Below are 21020 nucleotides of genomic sequence, written 5' to 3'. Positions count from 1 at the left end.
ATAGTAGGGCGCTTAACCACTCTCTTGGAGGACACTAGGCACACTACATATATTACTCTATAATTTTTTATAATAAAAAACTTTTTTTTTTTTTTATTATCTAAAATGATTTATTCTTTTAATTGAAGAATTTTGAAAGACATCTCAAGTGGAAAGACAAGTGTGGTCGGTGTATTGGTATGCTAACTTCATCATGGGGTGAGGTGATCCACCACATAGTCAAATCCCAAATCACTCTGTCGTAATATGAAAAAAAAAAAAAAAATAGAGGAAATATAAAATGTTTTAAAATCCCATAATTATATTTAATTTTTTGTTTTTATAATATTCCATATTATACAATAAAGTAATTATTTTTCATTTATGTATTTAGTAGATATTTAATAAACCAACTTAATAACTTAAAATGACTTAATAACTTAATTTAAATTATTAAAAAAATTAAGTATATTTTGTAAAATAGCTTAATAGTATGACTTAAAGTAAAAAAATAATTTTAAGTAATAAATAAAAATAATCATTCTTAAGTCTGCATCTTCATTTTACTTTTTTATCATTATTTGTCCTAATTACTTCTATGGTTTTTTTTATTACTCCACGACTTTCATGATTACTCAACCTTTTTTACCTTAATTATAATTTATAAGGATACGTATGTCATTTTAATTATTTAGAATCAATTTTAAGTTAATTTTATTAAACAATTTTAATACTTAAAATAAAAATTAAGGAATAAGTTTTAAGTTAATAATTTAAGTATAATTTAACTTAAAATCAATTTAAATTATTAAATAATAAGTATTAAGTTTTACTAAACACCCCTTAGTGATAATTGATTGAACTATATTAAATCCTAATTTCTATGAATAATTTTATCTATTTTATTTTATGCACTAATGTATTACGTTCACATATACAGGAATTAGTATAAAGAGCTTTCCCCGATACAAGAGTTTTCTCCAGCATAACTATTAACCAAGGAGACGAATGAGTACCTTGCCCAATTTCAATAAATGGAACTATTTAATTAATCCCATATCATTATTCTTTCTTACTCTCCCAACCAGTTTCTTATTAATTAATCCCATATCAATTTAAGTCATTAAATAAATTAAATACGTGTAATAAAATAACTGAATGATATAACTTAAAATCAAAAATAATTTTAAATGATAAGTTAAAATAATTAACTTATTATTAAACTTACATATTTATTTTGCCTTTTATCCCCATTTACCATAATTGTCCCTGTAATCTTTTTTGTTATTTCACAATCTCAATTGTTATTCGACCTCTTTTATCATAATTATACTTTATGAGGATAAATATATCAATTTAATGATTTAAAATAAATTTTAAGTTAATTTTATCAAACAATATTAATACTTAAAATAAAAATTAAATAATAAATTTTAATTTAATAATTTAAATATAATTTAATTTAAAACCAATTTAAATAATTAATTAATAAGTACTAAGTTTTATCAACCCCTGAAATAAACACCACACAAACACAACTACGATGCTAAAAACGTATGCTAATAACAAAAAATTTTAAAAATTAAATTGTTTTTTAACCAAGCAATGTTAGAAGGAAAAAACATAAAAAAAGAAAATAAACTAAAAAATGATTATTAATGAAAAAGTGAAGGAAATAAATTTTAAATTAATAATAATATATATTTTATTTCCAAACTTTTTCTTCTCTCATATAAAAAGTGGAAAAAAAACTTATCTAGTATTACTATTTTGCAAAATATCTAAACGTAAAAAATGATTTTTCATATGGTAACTTTTTATTTTTTATTTTTTTAAGAATCAAACATACCATAACGTTATTTTTTCTAAGATACCTAGAAGACACCCAAAACGTATAAATATATATATATTTTTAAATTTTATGGAGGAAGAAAAGGTCACAGCTGTCATTTTCAAAATTTTAAATGAGAATTAAGCTATGGCATTATTAATTATTTATTCCTTCTGGGCGATTAGACCGTTGGAGGAAGCAGAGGCCCAAATCTGGCCTCCATCCAGAGTCGGTCGGCGAGCTAGGTTTCTCTCAGGAGACGGCCAATACCTACAAATGCTGCTGAATACATTCGATCCTAGAGGATCGATCGGCCGGAACAAACTCATTCTCTCATCCATTATTACAGAAGCCAAGAAGTTAATTTCTCATCATTTTTTCTTCATAATCTCCTCCTAGGGTTTGTTAAATTGTTTCGATTCACAAATTAATTTTCATTCCTTTGTTTTCTATTGGAGCATAGATTTATGTGATTTGCGTGACCTCTGCGTATAATCGCCCAAGAACATGGGAGGTTAGACCGGGAGACGGAAAAAGGAAATGGCACGTTATACCGTTCTTCGGATTCAACCACGGGTTGCGTCATTTGAAGAACAGGTTGTAAATCTTTTCTGTGCGCATCTGCAATGTGGTATTTTTAAGTGTGAAAAAAAAAAAAAAAAGACTAAAAACACTTCCTAAAATCACGGTGACAAGCACTCTACACATGAACTTTGTCTTCACATAAACTTATTTGTTACAATTTCCCCCTTTTTTGTTATTATATAATGATAGTATCCATATTCCTTGATTGATCTATGTTTTTGTTATAGAGCTTCCATGGATGTGAGGGATCGTCCTGACTTCATGGGGGGTTTGTAAGGTAAAAGTAGATATAACACCGATTATTCTTCTTGAAAGCTTACTATACCTGAAAAGTTTGATTTTGTGATGTCATACTAGTTAGGTACTCTAAAAAGGTTCCGGACCACTTAAGAGTAAACAGTGTTCGGGGCTGCCGTGTTTTTTGTTAGGTTATATCCAATTGACCAGTTTGGATTGCATAGTGGTTTCTATGTTGTTGTTGCTTCCTTGATACATGTTACTTCATTGTCCTTGATTGTCAAGTTGATGGCATTTCTCTTTTTCAATCAATGACCAGACCATTTTCTTTTGGTATTTGTTTTTGTTTCTATTCAAAGATTCTTTACTCTTTTGTTTATTAGGTATGCAAGAAATATTGTTTTCACAGTTCTGTTTTCATACATCTTTCAGGCTGATGTTTAGATTCTGTCTTTTCTGATCCATTTTTTTTTTCTTGCACTTCTTTACCAAAACTTCTGTCATCCTCTTCCTTTGGTCCCTCTCAGTTTCAGGGTAATTCTTTACTGTTATACTTGTTTTTTTCTAAAATTGTCTTTTGTAGATAGCAGACCCTTTGTCTCAGCCAGCTTTGGATAGAGTCTAAGATATGGATCTAATGGTTGATTCTGATACTGTAGTATAAGAGCTAGAGGGACATGTAGAAAAAAATTCAAAAGATTTAGTACTTGAAGCAAAGTGCATTGCTAGTAAGAGGTACATGATCCCATTTCGTTCTTGTAGATGTTTTATTCAGATTTCATTTGTTGCTTAACTTTAAAGTCATTATACAAGCTTATTCATTATGTGGTTATAAAACTTATGATTTCTTCATATGTTAGCTTATTATAGGGAATTTGTGTCACGCCCCAAGACCCACTCCAAGGGCGTGACGGTCATTTCACACTTCAAACCCGAAGGCTTACAGTGTAACCTGACCCAAACAATTATCTTGTAATCGGAAGTTACCAATTACCAAGTACCTGTTCAGAGTAGCGGAACAAAATCTAAAATCCCGAAAGTTCGATTTCAACACTAAAACATCCACTATCCAAAATCCATTGTCCAAAAAAATTGCAAACTTAAACAATTCAAGTACTAAAACAAACTTCAAAATCTCCAAAACTCAACTTTGAACTAACATAAAATTTAAAGGATCAATATCCAAATAGCTTCCAAATACCAAAAGATCCAAATGAACATAACTAAAGTTAAACAAAATCCAACATAAAATCCTAAGTCAAATCCTAATGATGACCATTCCTCAGCTTAGCCATCACTCCTCACCCGAACTAAGAGTACCTGAAAAATTTTCAACAATTGGGAATGAGCTCACAGCCCAATAAGGAATATTAATGCAGTTCATGGATTAAATATTTTCATTTCAAATAGGAGATATCATTTTTTTTTTCTCATCAAATATCAGAGTTTCAAAAATACTAATATATTCAAAATTCAACCAACCATTTTCATATCAAATTCAAACACTTTCATATAAGATTCAATCAAATCCATTCAATTTTTCATTATTTTGGTTATCAAATATCAAATGCCCAATTAGGTGGGACTATTCAAATGGGTGGCTAGCCTCAAATTGTTCATGGTGGAAGGAACCAAACACTACTAGTACTAGTAACCTCTAACCAAACCCCTAGAGGCTGGAGTTCAAATCAATTACATTCCCACCATGAAATGTAAATGTCAACTATTATATCTCGTTGACAAGGGCCAAATAAACTAGAGTGATGTTTTTGTTCAAGTATTCAAATTTACACAACATAATATCTCCATATTTTGTGTCACAAATAAAACAAAATATTCCAACATAATATTTAGTGCAAAACAGTTTGATCCATGCATGGTAACAAAATATCATTTTCTTTTCCACAATTCAAAATAACATATAAGATAATTTAATTTTATAAATATTGCATTAACTTCCCTTACCTCAAAATATGTAAAGACTTTGAAGGAAAAATAACCCTGAAAAGTCTACTCCTCACCTAACACAATAAAAAGACCACTATTACTATTTACCTCAAAATATAAATCTGATAATCCTAAAATTTCTAAATGTTAAGATTAATATTTCTGATTAACAAAGTAATAATTTAATTACTCTATTCCTTATTTAATTATAATTAATAAATTCCCAATTTGTTTCTAATAACACATTACTAATTTAATTAAATTACAATTTTATTTCATTATAAAATTCTATATATATATATATATATATATATATATATATTTGCTAAATCTCTCATTCTATTTATTACAAAAAAAGACCATTATTACTATTATCTTATTTATTAATCTAAAACTAAATATTATTATTATTTTTTTAATTAACCAATTCAAAAGCCACCCAAACTATTACCCACTTGTCTCGGTACACCAAACCAATAAAACAAAGCAAGGTTTTTTTTTTTTCCATTGTCATCATCATGATAATGAATCATTATATATATATATATATAAGCCTCCTTCCATCCGGGCACACGCCCATTTTTTTTTTCTTCCATCCAATACTGTGCACACGCGTTCTCCCTTTCTTTTTTCTTTTTTTTTTTAACATTTTCTAATCTCTTCAACCACAAATAACAATATATTTATTTATTTATTTATTTTTATATAAAATTAACCCTAGCCTAAAATCGAAACCTTCCAAGGAATTTTTTTTTTCTCATCTAATAAAACTTAAGGTCTCCCAAATTCCAACAATAAAATCAAAATCTTAATTTTTTTTTTATTATTTTGATATTAAAACGAATTAAAAATAAAATAAACTAACCATAATCTAGATTTGGGTTTTCCAAAAGATATCTGATGTGTTTGAAATTAATCAATGACTCTAAAATATTAAACTAGGGGTTAGAATCTTACCTATAGAGATCTGTTCTTCAACCCTGAAATCTGACTCCAACCTATGTTCTCTGAAATTCTGCGAACAGGAACTCTATTCAGAAAAGAACAGGAAGAAATAGAATTTTTAATTTATACCTAGGGTATTTATTCGTAAAATTACACTTTTACCCCTCTTCCACTTTATTAAATTAATTAATTAACTAATTTAATTATTATTAGTAATTTCCTAAATTACCCTTAAAAAAATACTTGGGCGTTACAATTTGTCCATTAAATTATTCTCTTATCTTAATCCTAATATTTTATGAGAAAAGCTTAGATAATCTTGAAATGAATTTTCCTTTCCAAAAGGACTAAATGCAAAATGATATTAACATAACTTTAGTCAGAAACATGTTTTTATGCCACCTAAAATCTTGAAGTTTTGGACACTTAAGGCTGGCTAATGGATTTGTAGTCTTATCTTTAATCTTAGATGGATCTCTTATGAAGTGTTTAGAGATAGAAAAAATTAGAGTGGTAACTGCATCCTCTGTATATTCTCTTTCCTCATCCTTAGCTATTTCATTTTCTTCATTTATCTTTTTAGCTTTTAATATAGCATTCATATCTTCTTGCATGAGATGATTATCCCACCATCCTTTTAATTGACCTGTAAACCCAACAATGAGTGTTTGAGCAACAAACATGATTTGACAGTCTATTGTTTAACTTGTAGGTTGTGTTGACCATAGTCATTTCTTGAAGTTTTGTGAGTATATTATGCTCAGTCGTACCATCTATGTTCCATTCATAAATGGTTCTTCTGAGACAATTAAGCTTTCTTTTACTTTTTCGCTTATCATTTTTATTAAATCTTGATCAACAAATAGATTTTCTTGGAATTTTTTAGAAAATTCAAATGGCTTAAATAAAAGCTTGTTTTCTTTATTAACAAAAGTTGTCTTACTGCGTTCTTAGGCTTCTATGATTTCCTCAACTCTATTAAGTTGATCTCCTAAAGTTTTAAAAGAGATGTTAGTATAGTTATTTTGTTTCATGATTTTCTTTACATCTATTACACTAGCAACCCTTTATCTTATGTCTTAGTCTTAAAGGATGAAGCTTTTATTATTGTTTCATTAACATTCTTGTCTATCTTAACTTCTAAGGGATGAATGGACTCTATGACAGTGTTGTTACTAGTTTTCCATTGTTTAGTTTTTGTGGATGTGTTGTTAATAGATTTACTAAGTTTAGTATGGATATTCCTCTTGTTTAAAGAGTTCAAACCAGAGCCAATACCTGACATGTTTTTCATGTTTTCTTAAGTATGTGTAAAATTCTTGTTGATAAATTGTTCTTAATACCTTTCAGACTTTGCTAAAGAACCAATCTTTTTTTCCTTATTTTTTTCTAAATAAAAGTTTTGTCTTAAGAGTTCTTTGTTAATCTCAAATTCTTGACTTATCGTATTAATCATTTGAGAATATGTCAGAGACATATTCGGTTATTCTTGTTGTGATTCTTGGGTAGACTCTTTTTCTTCTGTATAGAAGGGTCTTGCTAGGTTGGTGACACTCTTGACACCAATCAACTTAATGTTCTTAGGATTTGCTAAAGTGGATCCTTCTTCTATCCTCATGATTCTTATTAGGATAGATGAGCATGATGCTCTGGAAGGTTCATATTATGAAATTCTAGTACTTCTCGAATGTCTGAATGAGTTGGAAAAAACCAAATTTCCTCATTCATCTGGATATTGAACTATTTGTTCAATATTTTATGTTCTTTGTTCTATGGCTGGCACAACATTGGCGAAATGCTATGATTCTGGAAACTCAACATCATTCCACATGATTCTCTTAGGGATGGTGAAGTTAGGCTTATGAACTGAATTTGACTAGAAGAGAATAGTTTCTCCCTTAGGGCTGGTGCACAATGTTTCAAATCCTACTTCGGTGGTCATACTTTTATAAGCAAATCTTGTGATGATGGAAACTGGATTGTTTCTTTCATTGAACTTAAATCCATGGGTCTTAACATGGAAGACAACCGAATCTAGGATGTCGACATCTCTTTATCTTATGGTGAAGTTAGGGAAACATTGGAAGTAAATAGGACCATCATTTAACCCTACTTGAACTGCTCCAATAATAGAATCTCAATAATTTATTGTCTATTATCCCCTAAACACATGACAATTGAGGTGTTTAAACCTATTCTTGTTAAAAACTTGACTGCTACCTGAATGATATCAAAATGTATGAAGTTGTAGTCTTTCTTGTGTTTCTTGAATGGATTTACTATCTAAGAGTCTTATCACTTGATCATTTTGTTCTAAGCTTATGGTTTGTTCAAGTGTCTTAATGGTGTAATCTAAGAAAAACTTAAAGGTTCCTTTGTTGTAAATTTCTAATTCACTTTGGGTCTTAGGATGATTAATCTTTTCATTGTTTACTACAGTTTCTTGGGGATCTATGGATTTCCTAGACATGAATTTAAAAATCAAACTCATCTTAAGATCTTAATCTAGAGTCTATTTGCGGATTTACAAACTTAAGTAAGTAATCACCCAAAAACTTACCCTAAACACCCTTGACCTCGATTAACAACGGGCTCAACTTGGGATTGCCTCTAGGTAGACCGCTACTCCTAAGATAGATTAAAAACTCAAAACAAACCCAATTTCCTTTCTCGTGACTTTGATACCATGTACACCCAAGATTACCACACACACCTCATTTTGTTAGACTCTGAACCCTATTGCCCATATAAGCACAAAAGGGTGGCTAACATACATCAAGAGCATGTGACCTATCTATCAGTCTTAGGCAACCCATATAACAAGTATTGCCATCACCAATGGGTGGAGAGCCTTACTTCACTCCAATGACCTCTAGGTCATGGGTGAGAGTTCTCATTGATGTCACGCTTGAACCACTTTAGGTCGGGGGCTCTGATACCATCTACCACCTAGGATAAGATAATATGCAATGAAATGATAAATTATGCAAAAACTTAAAACAAATTAAGAGAAATTGGAAATAAATAACAAGGTATTAAATCATAAAGAAATTTAAAACAAAAGAACTTAAAATTTGAAACTTGTATATATTACATAAACTTTAAAACATACATCTTAAGGAGAGATAACTTATAATAGAGGGAAAAGAAATGGAAGAAGAGAGGGAAAGCTTGAACTTGAAGGCTTACATTTAGAAATTCTTGAGAGAAGGAAGAGGACTACATCTGAGCTTAAGGTGAAGAATGAGAGGTGAGAGGTGAGAGGTGAGAGGTGAGAGGTGTAAGGTGAAAGGTGAAAGGTGAGAGGTGAAAGGTTCCTTAAATAGGCAAACAGAGAGTCTTAAACAGTACAAAGCAACCAATGGATCATTGTTGACTTTTAACTTCTGGCATGAATAGTAACCACTCGTGAAATATGAAATATAAGAGTTGAAAAATGAGAGGTGAGAAGTGAAAGATGAAAGGTGAAAGTGAAAGGTGAGAGGTGAGAGGTTCCTTTAATAGGCAAATAAAGAATCTTAAACAGTATAAAGCAATCAATGGATCACTGTTGACTTTTTGACTTCTGGCATGAATAGTGAACAATAAAATGAACTTTTTATTGTAGCACTTTTGACTTTTGCGGCAGAATCTTGCTTTTGTTGGATTATTTTGCTGCTTTTGACTAGAATCTTGACTATAGTATCATGTGCGGGGTCAAACTTACTTTCAGTGCAGACTTGACTTAAAGTCGTTGATGGAGAATTTTAGGCTGACAACATACTTATTGCAATCTTAACTTAAGACCTGCTTTCAGTGAAGTGATAACTTAAGAGGAATGAAATTCAAGAGTAAATTTCACAATTCTTTTTGTGTTCTTCCAATAATTTTGTCTCTTCTGTGATTGTCTTGAAAGGAAGAGGTGTTAGAATAGAGCCCTTAAAAGTATAACATGATGTAATAAATTTGGAATTTGTTATTTATTTAATATTGTTCTAGTTTCACTTTTATTTATCCTTATTCCATGTATTATACATTATGAACATTCTTGTTTCTATCTTTTGCATTGTATGTGATTTAGGTGCATTAGAAGTTGCACAGAAGATCTAAGTTATGTGTTCTTTACAAATAGATGACTTGTTCACAACTAGTTCATGGGTCAAGGCAACCCATTAAAGGTTGTAGTGCACCACCTTCTAATTGGACAGATGCTTGGTCTTGGTTCTCAAGATGGTTTTCCTATGGTGAGTACACTAGTGTATATGGTTACACATTAGATAGGACCTACGGTGAGTTATGACTGAAGGCTGTTAAGTAGTCATGATCTCACCAAGCTGCTTTATTGTATTGTCTCTCAATCTTGAGGGAATATTGAATTTGTGCTAAAGTTAGTAGTGACTTTGACCTATAGGTGAGATTGTAAGCTGATCATGCATTCCCTATGGATTGGGTCACTATTGATGGAAGTCGGTAGCAATAGGTATTCTCGATAAAAACACCATGATATCTCATGGGATTAAGACAATGTGTCATCTTGGATGATCCGAAAGAGGTGTGTTCATGGAGGTGTGTTCATGTAAACTATGACCATAGTAGTTTCTTAAGTGGGACTTGACATAAGCTCTTTGAGAGCTAAGACATGTCAGTTGGATACACAATAGTAGGATCTGTAACTCAAGGATAACAGAGGTATTGAAAGGCTGATAGCTTTCACCTTGTTAGACTATGAACACTAGTTTATGGGGAGATTGAACACGATGTATAGCAGGTCACGGACCCGAACATGTAGTGTCTCGTTGTTATTTACTTAGGATATTGGAGTTTTGTTGATTCTCTGTAGTAGGATGTTGAATCAACTTTAGAATTGGATTATGAGGGAGCCAGTACTTCTATCGGTCCCAATGGTCCTCGATCCGAGCTCATATACCTTGTTGGCATGGATTATGATGGTCGAATTGACTCTAAGTTCGCTTCTGTGTATAAGGGCGTTTTGGAAATTACATAAGATTGCACAAGAGTAAGTGAATAAGGTCTTTGAATTGGGCTAATTGATTAACTATTATACCTTATTGGGTTAATTAATCAATTAGGATCCATTTTGGGTTAGATTAAGTGACCCAAGATCATGTGGGCTCAAGTCACTTAAGCCCAATTAGGAACCCTGTAAAATTACCCTAAGGGTTAGAGTTTCTATAACTTTTTTTTCCACCATCTAGAAAGAAAGAGGGCCATAGCCTCCACCATCCTTTCTTCCTCATCGGAAGTGTGGCAAGAACAATGTTGAGTCATCATGGGTTTACTAGACTTTCAACAACTTCAAGGTCATCTTCAACACTTGGATTTTGAGGTTTGGGAACATCCAAACCTAAAGGTTAGTACTTTAACCCTAAAAGATCAATTTAAAAAAAAATTGGTATTGCTTCCGTTACTTAGATTTAAGGTGCCAACAAAAGGATTAAACTTTTTTGTTACAGAAAATCTGATGATAATCATCCGTTGCAATTAGGTATTCCCAAATTTTAAGGAATTCTTCAAAATCCTTATTGATAAATTTGGCTCTCCACAATCTTATTTGATTTTTAATCGACTCTGCGCATAAGTTTGAATGGTCAACCCTAAAGAACAACGCTTTTCATTTTGGAAATGGAATGAGACATAATGTTGGGCAGATAAAAGACTCCCATCGCTTATCCATTCAGGTGCTTTACTGATGATTATGGCTTCCAAAAACCTCTTACCCATCTTAAAACCTTGTTGGAGTTCGAATGTCAGCTTCCTTCCAAACCTGAGCAAACGATCTAATAAATCAGTCCATAATCTAGAAGTAACTCTAAAGTGAAGTTCAGGTTCTCTTAATTGAATTGAATGGTTATTGGTTGATAATATTGCAAATCCAAACAGACCCTACTTAAAATATAGTTCCTATTGCAGTATAACTGCTTTAGGCGTTGTTGATAGCTGAAAGGATCATTCATAAATTGGTAGAACTTCAAATCATTGAATTCAACTTCTTTAATAAGCGTCATCCTTGGAATAGATAACCTAAGGATAACTAATAGATGATGATGAAGATCCTGGAGATATGTAAAGATGAATATTTGTTTTCTTATTGTCGTATCTCTTGTTTTTTCTTGGATTAAAAGACATATTTTGTTTAAGAGAAGAAAACATCCCTTTCTTATGAAAATACATCTTTAATTTGAAATTATTCCACAGCTCACTCAAATTTTCTTCATCCACTAGTGGGGTGGACCGCATATTCTCATTTTTTTCCAGTGGGGAAAAAGGGGCTTGTTTCTTGAGAAGCGCAATTTTATTTAATTTATTCTCTAAATCCTTGCATTTTTCTTGCAAATCATATAGACTATTGAGATACCAAAATCCTATGTGGGAAGAGTTAGTATTACCACTAGGAGATATATTCATGGGGAAAGACTCATCCATAGAAGGTATAAAATCTGAACTTGCTCCTTTATCCCGATTATGGATGAAGATTACCTATGGGCTTGAAGCCCCGAAGTTGTTAAATCTTGAATTGAGTGGTTGAAGCCTACAACATCAGAAGGATCAATGTAGAATGGCATGAATTTATTTGAAAGGACTACAAGGGATTTCTTAAATTCTAGTTATTTCTTTAGGGACCTAGAAGTTTGGTTATCTTTTTTGGGGGTCATGATTTTGTGTATCTTGCAAAAATTCACGAGTTAGGAAATCAAGGACATTTTTTTTCTCGTTTGATATGCTCAATTTGAAAGTAAAAATTACCTAGAATAGCTTATCATCTTGTAAAAACATGCTTAGAAGCTATGGGCTTGTTTGGTTGCTGTTTTTGAAAATTGTTCTGAAAAATAGTTTTTGAGAACAGTTTTTGGTGTTTTTAGAAAAAAAATTATGTTTGGGAACTGAATTTTGGAAAACAGTTTTTGTTCTCAAAAAAAAAAAAAACATGTTTGGCTTAGTTAATAAAAAAGGTTTTTAGAATAAGTAAAACAAAAAATATGTTTGAAAGATGTTTTTTTTTTCCAATTAATAAAATATTTTCTTCAAGTAATTTATATTATAAATTTATAAATAATTTTTATATACACAATTCATTTAAATTAAAAATTTTATTTTATTTTGATTTATTACAAAAATATACCATTAAAATTATTTAAAATTTATATATTTTAAATTATATAATCATATGAAAAAATTAAAATAAGTTTGAAGTAGTATATAGAAAATAATTTAATAATTTTGAATTTATTGTTTATTTTTATTTTTTACTTTTTACCTTTTACTTTTTACTTTATTATAATTTTTCAATTATATTTGCTTTTATGAGATCGAAAGGTGGGAAGAAGGGAAGCAAAAGAGCAGAGGTCCATGGTCATCAACTGGATTTAACCGGGCTTTGGAGTCCGGATGAGAGAGAGAAAGAGCAGGTCTAAAGAGACAAACAACTCTTGGTGATTCAACACCTCCTTTTTTTCTGATTCTCTTCCTTTTTCCTTTTTCTCCTACAGATCTCCCCCATTGCTCACTCTCACCGTTTTTTCCTCTTTTTTTTTTTTCCATTTTCCTTGAGGTGTTTTACCCGTCAAGCCTGGATTTTCCCGTTTGATTTCCATGTCCTTGAGCAAGGTTTTTGTTTTTTTATTTAACAGAACAACCAACTCAAGAAAAATCAAAACGGGAAAAATTAGGAATTTTTTTGTGCTAGAGAAACCGCGACTGTGCTGGAGAAGAGGAATCTGGAGAAGAGGAAATATGAGAACGAGAAGAAGAAAAACACGGAGAACATATTGGTTTTTTTGTTCTGTAAATAGTAAAAAAATGGGGAAAACACCATTTTGTTGTTCTCTAAATATTGTCATTTTGAGAACACGGGGAACAACAAAAACAAAAACAACTCTTTCTACCAAACAAGTTTTTTGTATTTTTTGTTTTCAAGAATAGAAAACAGTTCTTGAAAACACCAACCAAACAGACCCTATATTTTTAGTATTTTTTTGCAAAACCGATTTTCTTGATTTGCAAAAAAAATTTAACAAATTTTTTTTTATTTAAAAGATCATCTTGAAATTTTGAAATGCATAAAACAATGCTTAAAATTTCTTTTTTAATAGTGCTCTAGTTGACTTGAGTTTTATTCTAGGTTCTTGAAGCAAATCTAACCTATCTTTCCTAGTTACCATCTTTTTACTTAAGGATCACACCATAATCTTAACCTAAAGTATCAGTTTCAACAATCTTAAAGGCTTTAGGGTTGGTTAAGGCTAGACATGACAAAGTCTTAACTCTAGACTTAACAGTCTTGACAATCTTGGTGTGTTCCTCATTCCATGGAATATGGTTTTTCTCAAGTCTTTGTCTTAATAGGGTGCACAATTGACTTATATCCTTAAGGAATTTTGACACATAATTATGTGTCAAGACTATCAAGTTTAGAGTTAAGACTTTGTCATGTCTAGCCTTAGCCAACCCTGAATCTTTTAAGATTGTTGAAACTAATGCTTCAGATATAGATTGTTAAAACTTTGCGTTTAAGAAATTTTAAGCATTGTTTAATGCATTTCAAAATTTCAAGATGATTTTTTAAATCATGAATTCTTGTTAAGAGTTGATTGCAAATCAACAAAATTGGTTTTGTAAAAGGATGTTAAAAATATAGTTTCTAAGCATATTTTTGTAAAATGACAAACTATTTTAAGTAATTTTGATTTTCAAATTGAGTATATTAAAGGAAAAAATAATTATGTCCTTGATTTCCTAACTTGTTAATTTTTACAGGATTCACGAGATCATGACTGATAACCAAACTTCTAAGTCCTTAAAGAAATCACAAGAATCTAAGAAATCCCTTGCAATCCTTTCAAATAAATTCATGCCCTTGTACATTGATTTTTTTGATGTTGTAAGCTCCAACAACTGAATTTAAAATTCAACAAGTTCAGGGCTTCAAGCCCATAAGCAATCCCCATCCTTTAATTGGGATAAAGGAGCAAGTTCAAATTTTATACCTTTTGTGGAGAAGTATTTGCCCATGAATACATCTCCTAGTAATACTAACTCTTCCCGCATAGGATCTTGGTATCTTAAGAGTCTATGTGATTTGTAGGAAAAATGCAAGGATTTGGAGAATAAATTAAATAAAATTACCTTTCTCAAGAAACAGACCTTTTTTTTCCCACTGAAAAATGGTGAGAATATGCAGTCCACCTCACTGGTGGATGAAGAAAATTTGAGTGAGCAAGAGTGGAATAATTTAAAATTAAGTATGTATTTTCATAAGAAATAGATGTTAATATCTTAAATAAGATATTTGTCTCTTAATCCAATAAAAATGAAGAAATACAGTAATACAAAAACAAATATTCATCTCTACATATTTCCAGGATCTTCATCACCATCTGTCAGCTATCTCAGGATTATCTGTTCTAGAGATGACACTCATTAAAGAAGTTGAATTCGATTCTACTGACTCATGAATGATCATCTCAACTACCAACAAGGCCTAAAGCAATTATATTGCAACTACAACAAAAACTATATTTTAAGTAAGGTCTATTTGAATTTGCAGTATTATCAACCAATAACCATTCAATTCAATAAAAAGAATCCGACCCTTACTCCAAAGTTACTTATGGATTACAGATTGGTTTATCACATCGTTTGCTCAGGTTCGAACCATACACTGAGGTTTGAAAGGAAGCTAGCATTCGGACTCCAACAAGGTTTTAAAATGGGTAAGAGGTTTTTAGAAGTCATAATCATCAGTAAAGCACCTGAATGTCTAACCCTTTTATTCTTCAAGGTTGACGATTCAGACTTATGCATAGAGCCGATTCAGAATCAAATAAAGATTATGGAGAATCGGAGTTATCAATAAGGATTTTGAAGCATTCCCTAAAAATTGGGGATGCCTAATTATAGTGGATGATTATCATTAGATTTTCTACAATAAAAAGTTTAATCATTTCCTTTTCAAGATAATCACATAATAAACAAAATTATTGGAAGAACACGGGAAGGATTATGAAATTTACTCTTGAGTTTCATTCCTCTTAAGTTGTCATTTCACTGAAAGCAGGTCTTAAATTAAGAATGCAATAAGCATGTTGTCAGCCCAAGATTCTCCATCAACAATTTTAAGTCAAGTCTGCACTGAAAGTAAGTTTGTCCCTAGTATGTGATGCTACAGTTAAGATTCAAGTCAAAAGCAGCACAGTAATCCACCAAAAGCAAGATTCTATTGCAAAAGTAAAAAATGCTATTGTAAAAAGTCAATTTTCCTGTTCACTATTCATGCCAGAAGCAAAAAATATTAACAAAGATCCATTGATTGCTTTGTACTATTTAAGATTTTCCTATTTAAGGAACCTTTCACCTCTCATCTCTCATTCCTCACCTCTCATCCCTCACCTTAAGCTCAAATGTAGTCTTCTTTCTTCTCTCAAGAGTTTCTAGATATAAGCCTTCAAGTTCAAGTTTTCCCTTTCTTCTTCCATATCTTTTGATTTCAAGTTATTTTGCTATTTATTTCCAATTTCTCTTGATTTTTTTTAAGTTTTTTGCATAATTTTTCTTTCATTGCATATTACTTCATTCTGTCACAATAAATGGTATAAGAGCCCTCGACCTAAAGTGGTTTAGGCGTGACACCAGTGGGAACTCTCAACCATGACTTAGAGGTCATTGGAGCGAAGTGGGGCACTAGGACTCTAATGACAACAATACCTGTTACATGGGTTGCCTAGGACTCTAATAGGTACTTGCACATGCTCTTTACGCATGTTAGCTACCCCTTTATGGTTTGTATGGGCAATCGGATTTAGTGCCTAGCAGAGGGAAGCGTGTGTGGTAATCCTGGGTGTACATGCTATCAGAGCCAAGGGGAAGAAAATTGAGTTTATTTTGAGTTTTTAATTTATTTTAGGAGTAGCAGTTTGCCTAGAAGCGGCAATCGGGTTTAGAGCCCAGCAGAGTTCCGTGTGTGGTAATCTTGGGTGTACATGATATTAGAGCCAAGGGAAAGAAAATTGGGTTTGTTTTGAGTTTTTAATTTATTTTAGGAGTAGCAGTCTGCCTAGAAGCGATCCCAGGTTAAGCCCATTGTTAGTTCGAGGTCAGGCGTGTTTAGGACAAGTTTTTGGATGATTACTCACTTAGGTTTGTAAATCCGAATGATTATTGTTAGGGTTACTTTTCTTTTGTGATTTATGAAATTATTTATGATTTTTTTTAATATTTGTGATGATTTAATGGAAGAAAAATTGTTATATGATTAGGGTTTAGACTATGTTTTTTATGATATAGGAAGTATTTATGATTTTTTTTTTTCCTAATGTTTGTGGTGATTATTGTAAAGAAAATTTTTTTGTGTTAGTTGTTGGAAATTATGGAGCATGTTTGGAGTAAATAAAATTATGTCTTGAAAATTTATGGATGCTAACATGTGAGTTTATTGGACCTCATATGCATCATGGTTGTGTGAAATAAAAGAAAAGAAAATTTATGAAAGGTTGTATGAAATGGAAAAAGGAAAAAGGAATATGAAAAAAATGATGAAAAGTAAAGGCTCATGAGAGGCGAATTAAGAACAGAGTGAGATCCCTACTATGAACGACACAACAAATTACCTCGGGAATACTTTGAACAGAGAGTGTATTTAGGTATGAAAGTCAACAAGATGGAACGAAGGACACAAATAGTGAAGTATGATGAAACATGATGACAAGATGACAACAAAATAGTGAAGACAATGCACTAAATGAGTCCATGACTCATGAAACTCCTTAACAAAACATATATAAACTAGAGGGCCCCTATCTTGGTGTAAAAGGTGATCAAGGCTATAAGAAAGAAAAAACTGTGATACTTATGTGAGGCTTAAAGGATTAGCAACGATCTAGATGTCAATAAAAGTGATAGGGTGTAAGCTAACTGAAATGAAGGCCACCCATCCTGTGACCACAATCTCAAACATCATGCTCTCAAACCCTCAAATGATCAATGTCCATCTAATATAATCATTGTCAACTCTCCAAAATCATGTATCAAGCCCTACTCTAAATACTCCGTAATAATGTCAAGGGCGATCTCTTCAAGCAAAACTGCTCATCACGTGCTAACTCTCATCATGCCAGACCAACCCATACTAATAGCAGAATAAGTGATAATCCCATCAGACAATCAACCAATCCTCACATCATAAACCACCACTCATCACGCAAAACTCATCTCAAGCCCAATCTCCTCAAACACTACCCGATTGAATCAGAGAAGGAATGTGCAAAACTAGAACAACAGGGGATGGAAAGGTTGTGTAATGGTGTCAAGGGTGATACTATGTAAAGCTCAGAATGGTTGAGTGGTAAAGTTTAAGTGTGGGAGCGGGTAAGATACTATTTTGATCATAAGAAGATGGGTCACAGTCTAAAACTCCCCACATCAAGTCTCAAGACTATAATGTGCAAGTGAAGAGATGCCTCAAGTAAAAAATACATCACATCATATAATATATGGTCCTGTGATGGAAATCTAAAATTGGATATATCATAGAAACTCTAAAGTCATAAAAGTGTCCATTGTGAGATGATTACAAATGCGATTAAAGAATTTCTATCAATAATCCAAAAAATGAAAGAGGTGTGAAAATTGATGCCATCATAGGATCAATACTCCATCTCTAAATAGGTATCCCTTGACTCTACTTCCAACTCAAACTCTGTGAAGGAAAATGATAAGGTGATAAAGACGAATCTTTCAAAAAGGGTATGAATGTGAAGAACATACCTCACCATTTTATAATGAAAATATCAAGTTGAAAATAAAATCAAGCAAATCGGTCAACGAAAGAGGTATCGAGCCCATGATAGGTGAAAGATGTAAAAGGGTGAGCATGATCGATGAACATATACCAAAACGTCAAGCACAATGACAATCAACTAAAAGAATGTGCCTACTCAAGAAAGAAAGACTGCTTAAAGCCCTAGGAAGAAAGCACACTAGACTCAACGAGTGAATGGAAAAATTCAATGCAATATGGCAAAAAGTGGTTCAATTGATATTCAAACTTGCATTGATCTTTGAGCACTCTCAACTAGAGACAAAAAAAGGGAGTATTGGATCCATGTTGTGACTAAAGCGACCCTGGAGGCTCTCAGATGCACCCACGTGTAGGAAGGGAATCCTAATAATAGGGTGTTTAAGGCTCAACTTACAAGGTCAAGGTGGCTCTAAAAGGGAAAGAGTAGACTTTAAAGGGCCCCTAACAGAAGCCATCATACCATCTGACGGTACGCACAACCTCCTGCACGCTTATAAAGAGACGAGACGCTTCCATACAAGGTGGTCATCACCTCTATACATTCACTACCTTGCATCCTGAGGGTTTCCTAATATGGTAAGGCTTTCTCACAACTCTCAACACTTAAAGGCAATCTAAAGTGTTCAGTGAGCAATGTGAGTGTATCCGATGAACCTATGAAACTAAAAACGAAAAAAAAGAAGCAAACTAGCCGCACAAGTATCCTAAAATCTAGCTCTAGGCTATAATGTCTTCGATGATCGAACTCCAATCAACATCACCATGACGATCTCTTCCAGAAAGCTCCCAAACATAGGTATAGCCCATCGCTAGACTTTACTCCGAATCATTGGCTCGATCGAAAGGCAAACACAAAGCAACAAGTCTCATATCAAATACGAGATCAAAGGATGAAAGATTGATCGAGACTAGTGAGTTGGAAATAAAAGGATATGTGTGTCCCACATAGACATTCAACAAACAATCATGCAACAGTGAAGATAGCCATACAACAATTAGTCATGCAAAGCATAGGTAAGTCATACATATCTATACTCAAATCTAAGTGAGGAAAGGATAAACAAGATGAATATATAACAAGAATAATTGACATGCAATGGTAAGCAATTTAAATATATAACAAGGAGAATAATCATGAGAAGATAAACACAACCTATATATAAAGGTAATCTGGATAAGCAATGAATAAACAAGATATCAAAGGTAAGATCAACATGCTAAGACAAATAGAATAAGCAATGAGCATAACAACATATCAAATCTCTCTAAGAAAGACATGCATCAAAGTGACCATCATATCAAATATCTCAATGTGCTAATAAGCATATAAGCATATATAAAGAAAGGATGTCCATTGATCGACAAATCAAACGCCACATTTATCTCACATATACATGCATATAGGATCAATCGAATAAAATGCCAAATGCACATATTAGTTAAGACACGATCCAAGATAAGACGTGCAATCTAAATATGCATACATTAAGTTAAAACAAGACAAAACAGGGGAACTTTCAAAATAAATCCAAAACAAATATAAAAAATCATTATTTCACCCTAATGAAAAATAGGTAGCATCCTCAACATATGTACATCAAAGTCCAATAGGTTAAATAATTTAATTGTATTCCAATCAATACTAGAAAAAATCACAAAACAACCACTGTACAACAAAATCTACAAATCACCAGAACAAGGGAGTTTACAAAATAAATCATAAATTAATAGTTAGAGATCGAATTTTGACATGAAAAAAAAAAATAGAGCGTATCTACTAAATTTCTACAAAACAACCCAATTGGCCAAAACAATAAACAGTTCCTCAATTAATAATAGTTTACAAAGAATCACAATAACTTCAGATCAGGGCATGTAACGGGGGTTAAAAAAAATAAAATTATTTAACCTAAAAGAAAGGTTTGATAAAGTCTCATAAAAAATCACATACATCAACCAACATGCATATGTCATAGAAAAAATACAACCAAGGTAAGATTACACTTATAGCACATTCAAAATCAAATAAACATTTCAAATGTACAAAATAGGGCTTATGTAAAGGGTGCCTAAACAAAAAAATAAAACTCATGTTCAAGGGATCAAAATTTAAGTGATTCAAAAGCTTGAAGTGAAATTTAAAATGTGTGCAATAAAGGAAAAATATGAATCTTAATTAATGAAGCCATTTAATAATCTAAATTCACCAAACAAGCTCGGGGGTATAGAACAAAACATGTAAAAGACCTGTAGCAAGATGATGTTAAATCTAACAATTATGGCATGATAATTAACTTAAACAAGTGAAGAATAAGAAGCTAAAGACCATCATCCCCCCCAAAAGAAAAAAAGAAAAGCAAGAAAAAAAAATCCTAAAGCCCCCTGGCTAAAAATTCCCCTTTTATACCCCTCTCTTATCCTCTTCTCCAAGCAACCAAAAATCCACCCAAAGTTCCCTAATTACCTCCACTCAAATGTGCACTAAAGCTTAGGAATTTTAGAGACTTCCTTGATTTGTCCATTTTTGCCATTTTTCCCTCTTTCAAGATAACCCTCCAGTCACATGCTGTCCTACCTCCTCTTCTAGATTCTTCTCAACTTTCCCAACTTTCCCAACTTACTATTTCTTACTCACTATGCTCACCTCCTATTCTACACCCATTAACCTTGCTATCCATCACCACACTCTCTAACCTACACTCA

The 21020-nt window shown here is 32.0% G+C and overlaps 1 protein-coding gene across 1 annotated transcript in view; it reads left to right on the top strand.

Annotated features, from left to right (window-relative positions):
• Positions 1-2004: 2004 nt before the first annotated feature.
• Positions 2005-21020, top strand: part of LOC117906061 (uncharacterized protein KIAA0930 homolog) — a 55988-nt gene continuing 36972 nt past the window's right edge. Inside the window, exons 1-2 of the mRNA XM_034819003.1 lie at positions 2005-2169; positions 2274-2407. The gene's annotated coding sequence lies outside the window, so the exon portion shown is untranslated. The remainder of the gene's footprint in view (positions 2170-2273; positions 2408-21020) is intronic.

This window comes from Vitis riparia, chromosome 18, assembly GCF_004353265.1.
Source record: "Vitis riparia cultivar Riparia Gloire de Montpellier isolate 1030 chromosome 18, EGFV_Vit.rip_1.0, whole genome shotgun sequence".
Taxonomy (NCBI): Eukaryota; Viridiplantae; Streptophyta; class Magnoliopsida; order Vitales; family Vitaceae; genus Vitis; species Vitis riparia.
Note: the sequence above shows the minus strand (reverse complement) of the source record. Positions and strands in the feature narration are given on the sequence as shown.